The 6,180-nt window shown below is 33.4% G+C and overlaps 1 long non-coding RNA gene across 8 annotated transcripts; it reads left to right on the top strand.

Moving 5' to 3' along the window:
* Positions 1-1,698: 1,698 nt before the first annotated feature.
* Positions 1,699-3,111, top strand: LOC109589504 (uncharacterized). 8 transcript variants are annotated; one of them, XR_002188732.1, is made up of 10 exons: positions 1,732-1,796; positions 1,838-1,903; positions 1,952-2,069; positions 2,198-2,278; positions 2,326-2,397; positions 2,444-2,588; positions 2,634-2,676; positions 2,727-2,787; positions 2,832-2,957; positions 3,002-3,111. It is a non-coding gene; the product is annotated as an uncharacterized LOC109589504 (long non-coding RNA). The 8 variants fall into 8 exon arrangements; XR_002188735.1 differs by lacking the exons at positions 1,838-1,903; positions 1,952-2,069 and having other exon boundaries at positions 1,699-1,796; positions 2,444-2,483; positions 2,527-2,588; XR_002188731.1 differs by having other exon boundaries at positions 1,730-1,796; positions 1,838-2,069.
* Positions 3,112-6,180: the final 3,069 nt, after the last annotated feature.

The raw sequence follows: 6,180 nt of genomic DNA, 5'->3' as shown, positions 1-6,180 counted from the left end.
ATCTTTTCCTTCTTAAACTATAGGTTGGCTCTTATAGATAGTTGAGGCATGCAAGAACTCATTCTTTATCTGTAAATTCACTGATTGTACTGTATGAGCATCTCATGTCATTAAAATCTGTCAGTCGCTATTCAGTACTTGCAGAAAGGAATCATCACATTCAGGACTCGTTCATGGCTCTTCACCATTTGTATCCTCTCCCAACAGTTTTATTTATTATTTTGAATTATAAAAAACATTATGGGTGTTGTTGCTAGAACTATTATTGTTGTTATCACTAGGTCACTATATTGCATTTGTATAGACGACTATTTATGCATTTACACATACTTTATGATAAACAGTATATACACAATAATTTGAAACCATCTTGACGATAACAAAGATAATTATTGTTATTAACATCAATTTTTAACATGAATAAAAACATAAAAATCATGTAACGATGAAAGTGTTTTACTTCATACTGGACGTTACTATTAATAGCTAGTTACATGATGCTTAGCTATTCTAGCACACTTATGATCCTTGGAATGCTTCTTACATGTAAATAAAGACCAGTCCTATAGTTTTAAGAAGTGAAAAGATGGTCATAATCATCCACACTCCAGCTGCAATGATAACTGAGTGAGTTATTCCACCGTACCTTGTCCTGATGGACTGAGACTAACTCTGATGATAGACACTAGTCATAGGACTCAGCTGAATACACTTCTATCTTCCTAGCAATGGAGGGGCAAGCGCCCTGGCTCCTGAAAGCAAAATTTAGAAAAACGGGAATGGCCAATGGTTGAGAATATTCCTATGATAAAATGCTATAAAAGCCAAAACAGCAACCAAAGAGCTTACAAAAGAGATAAATAGAGTATACTGAAACAAAAGGACAGCTCAAAGTGGCTCGCACAGCTAGAATGGATAGATAAAAGAGAAGATTGTTTAGCCTGTCTTTCCCTCCAAAAACCTGCCATTTTACCACCACTTTGGGTGCGCGTTAATTAGAATCATTTCGGTGCATAAGGTCCATTGCATTCCATTGGTATCACGTGATGAAAAATGGCAGCTTTCTGATGATTGTATCACAAAACTAGCTACTACTGCAGAAACTAGAGAGATCTATGACTACCCTTGACGGTTGTTAAAATCACCATTGTATGGAGAATATTTCTTATTTGATTATAGACATGAATATAAGAAGGAGAAGAGACAGTGCATCTTAACTTTGATTCTCTTCTTTACTTCATCAGATAAATCAATCTTCGCTAGTTTAAGATGTTAAAAATTACTGCACCTATCATAGTTTCTAGTGAATTAATGAAAGTCCCATTGACTCTATCTTGATGCTCTAAATTATTGTTAGAAGTGGTACTAGTGGAAGAATTTGGCCATTTTGCATCACGTGATACCAATGGAATGCAATTGAACTTTGCAATTATTAATCAAGGTCAACCGTGTCCTACCTCCTCTGGCAGCCGCCTATGCTTTTCACAGTTTTCAGCATTCTCTCCACAACTCTTGAAAAGTCGCCATTTTGATGATTAATATTTAATGTGACTTGTGGTCACATGTCATGGATAACTGAATCTGATTGGTCACGTCCACTTTTGGACGGGAGAACAAAACTACATTAAAGAGTGTACCAGACCCTTCCCCGCCGTCCACCCCAATGACTGTAGGCTGGCGAATGGTCTGGCTAGCGAGACTACTGACATGTTTTGTTAAAGAAAATCATCTTAATCTGACTCTTTAAGAGGAATCTTGTTGGCTGTATATACTAGGGCTAAATCACTGGATGTTATGTGAGTACCGTGGACTACATTAAATGTTATACTATTTTTAGGCTATTTTGAACCATTTATTACATAAACATGAGTAGGATAAGGATACACGATATTTTGAGTAAAAAGTAGGCACATGTAGATACACAATCAAGCTAAATAAATTAATTGAGCAGATACATGACTGGAAAATAAAACGACTGACACCTTCCAATTAAAGTTTACCACATCTTGCCTACAAAATCTCTGTGATACGAAAGTAGAGACCTGGGTTTATGAGGAATTATCAAAGGGGTATAAACTGCATGAACAAACTTATAATAAATTTAAGCTAATTATTATTGTGAGATGAATGACTAAGTTTAATTGACTATAATTAGAAGTATATACCTTTCATTATGGATTCTCCGTTAACTTTCTAGTATTGAGCCAAGCATTGAAACAGAGCCAGAAGACCTTTCTGCAATAATCATGACACTAGTGAAGACGATGAGAAATCAGGCGTAAAAATGGTCTCACTACATGTGATTGTAACTATATTTTTAATTAGGGTGAATGTATTAGTGATCATGATGATGAAGATATTGTACTGAGAGACTTATGAATGATAGTCACAAGTGTGGTAAAATAGTTTATTGATTATGTGTGTAATTGTTACTTTTCCTTAGAATTTTTGATGCGGAAGATTATTCTGGAAATATTAGTATAGTAGGTGCTCCTTTAATTCATATTAATTTATTAATTTAGCAAGGCCACTAGTATACATTCTATAGTTACCTTATCTCACTAAGTTTCAAGACAAGAATATCTTAGGTTTGTTTCAGTAATTTCATGTGAAAAGCTAAATTTATTATTCAGGTTGTGATGAACTGAAACTTTCTTGTTTAAAGCTCTTGTTAAGGTCGGTTTAATCATAGTGTTTTAATTTATTATCATCATTTGTCATTATAGTTCACTTCAAATAGCATTGAATTTTTTTGTGAACCTGCCTTCATCATGCTGGTTAAGGAAGGTATGTAGTTCCTTTGCTTATGTAGAATTTATGCCTCATTATAGTTATGTTATGGAACTAAGCTTTGTAGGACTATGTGTGACAAGATACCTTTGAAAGATCTGCTTCACTACATGGAACCCGAGAGTTCATTAATGTTGGAGATTTTGGGAAATTAATTTCTCAGTAATGTAAGTTTATTATTTTAGTACCTTCTTAATTTATGGCTCTTTAGGTGTCTTAAGTTACAAAACATAAAGTGTCTTACTTGTGGAACATTGGTAGACTATGATGAAGAAAACAATTATAATCTTTTTTTGGTTTTAATAATAATTCCAAATCATTGTAAATTGATAAGGAATAATAATTAAGTATTAATTAAGCATAACAGGAAGTACGTCATAATGAGGCTTAATGAATATCGTTATCGTTGTCGGATCAGATCTGGCACCAGAATAATTCGTCAATATCGGATCAGGCCATTGCCCCAAATCCTCTGTCAAGGCTCGATCATCAGTAATGATTCAGGCCTGTATCAGGACTGGTCCATGTTCCAACTCTTGGGCGTGTAGTTCTACAACAAATTGTCAGGCAAAGAGTTAAAGTAGATCTATAAGTTGTGTTCTCTGGTTAATAGATCTAACTGAAGATGACAATTCTCTCCTTTTTGTTTGCACTTTTATGCTTACAAATAAGTCATGGTAAGTCCTTGTCATTTTAAATTTGGCTCAGTAGATTCTACTAAAATATAAGTATCTATATAGATCTACCTAGATTTGTTTAATTTTATTATTGTATAGGAAAGACCTATAATAATTCTGCTACTAGTTTTTACTTTGGAGTAATGAGAATGATATATAATGATGAATATTTTGCAATTTCAACTTTATCTCCTCTCAATATCAAATTTAATATCAGGGCTGACTCACTAAATTTTTTTCGTAATGGAATAGTAACGAAGAATAGACCAAATTCATATTATTCCTCAACATTAGCAACACGTTCCAGCTCTTTTGCTGATCGATTTAGAGGAATTCATGTTACAAGTGATCAACCAATAAATGTACTATTTCGTTCACACACTTTGGAGTATCTCATTTTACCATATCATGAGTACCCAGGAGTCAGTCAGTATGAATATTATGCTGTTTCTACTAGTAGTTACCGTAACACATCTCTTAGTCAAGTTCTTCTTGTTGGTTGCATTAATAATACTGTCATTAATATTATACCAACAGTTGATCTCTTCATTCCTATTGATGTACAGAAGAGTGGCAGTGATGATATATTAGTAACTAAAGGTAACTCTCATACTATTACACTACATGAGGGACAGACTCTATTGCTGGGTAAAGGGAATGGAAGTGATATATCAGGAACACACTTTATTTCTAATAAACCACTGACTGTTATTACTGGTCATCAGTGTGGCAGTACTCCTGACATGATAGAGCACTTTCATTGTAATGAGATGCAGTTACAAATTCTTCCAACAATAACTTGGGGTAAAAAGTTTATTCTAACAAACTTTCGTAATACCGTTGACAAATCACTATATTCTTCTATTGTAAAGACAGTCACTTCACAAGCCAACACTAGTATAACAATATACTGTAATGGAACCACTAACACTACAAGATACTCTACCAATGGTGCAATTGGTACATATCAGTATAACATAACTGAATATTGTTACATGGAAGCTGATAAACCAATATTTGTTGTCCTGTTTCCTCACTCATATTTCTATTATTATACTACTATGGTATTGATACCACCAATTGAACAATATCTTCAAGAGGTTAATTTTTATTGGGTTCCCCTTTATTATTATTATTCAAAGCTTGTTATTACAGCATCAGTTGAAGGATTCTCTCCTACAGCTATTCTACATAATGGACTAGCAACAGTAAACTGGACAGCCGTATATGATTCTTCAAGGAACATTGTGGCATATGGAACTGAAATTAAAATTAATCCATCTACTAATCATTCAGTAATTCATACTGATAGAATTGGGAAATTATCTGTTCAAATACAGGGCTATGACTACATAGCTGATATCTATGGACGACCAGCAGTAGTTTTATTAGAACCAAGTAAGACGTGTATTCACTTTAAATACATGTACATTTATTTTTGTTAGATGTGATTCCAGTTTGTAATTTTTCTTGTGGTAATGGTAACTGTGTTGCCGATAACTTGTGTCAATGCTTTGATGGTTGGACTGGAGATCAGTGTGATGAAGGTATGGATTAATTTTACTTGCATTGTGTAACAGTATCATATTGCATAAATATTATGTAGTATTATGTAGTCCAGTATGTGGTAATGGATATTGTGTACCAACTAACAGTTGTGTATGTAATCCTGGTTGGACTGGAGACAGATGTAGAATAGGTTAGTTTACCCAATTATGCATGTATGTATGCATCTTATACTTATTATTACTTTAATAGATATTGATGAATGTAGTCTTGATGTGTGTAATCAAATATGCATAAATACTCAAGGATCATATACTTGTGAGTGTAACCTTGGATATCAGTTTATAAATAACAATTCAACTTGTGAAGGTAAAATAATTAAATACATTGTTACTCGAACTTTTAATATGATGTACATGTTTACACAGATATTAATGAATGTGAGACTGTTGATCACAATTGTACACAAACTTGCAGTAATACAGTTGGATCATACACCTGTTCTTGTAGAGCTGGATATAAAGATAATGGATATGGGAATTGTACAGGTAAGAACTATCACTGAAACAATACTGCTTGAAAAAGAATATATGTTATTTGATATTCCTTCCAAGAAGCCTTGTTCTTTATTTTATCTAATCATAGTATTCTTTGCCAATCAATTGTAATAACCAAAAGGCAGTCCTTTCAGAATTAGATTTTTAAGACTAATGGTAAACATGTTATGTGACTCCTTTGTAGTATGCCCACCTACCCACAATCTAATCACTGTTGTCTTTGTAGTGTTGTTACTCAGTATTCCTTTCCCATACATATACATACAGATATTGATGAATGTTCAATGGGTACCAGTGGCTGTCAACAACTCTGTTTTAACACTAATGGAAGCTATTACTGTCAATGTAATACTGGATACAAACTAATGAATGATAATTCATCTTGTGATGGTATGTACAGTCACTGTATATTGTGTGTATTGTGATACAATCTTCATTTAGATATTAATGAATGCATTGAGGATCCTGGAGTATGTCCTTTAAGAAGTAACTGTATTAATACATTAGGGAGCTATCAGTGTAACTGTATTGATGGATATCAAATGAACAACACTGGAATGTGCATAGGTATGATATAATTCCTACTATTGTAATGCATTTCCATTGTATTATAGATATTGATGAATGTGTTACTGGTACTCACAGTTGTC

Source organism: Amphimedon queenslandica, unplaced genomic scaffold (assembly GCF_000090795.2).
Source record: "Amphimedon queenslandica unplaced genomic scaffold, v1.1 AMPQUscaffold_11241, whole genome shotgun sequence".
Lineage (NCBI taxonomy): Eukaryota > Metazoa > Porifera > Demospongiae > Haplosclerida > Niphatidae > Amphimedon > Amphimedon queenslandica.
The sequence above is the reverse complement of the archived record's forward strand: the minus strand, read 5'-3'. Positions and strand labels throughout refer to the sequence as shown.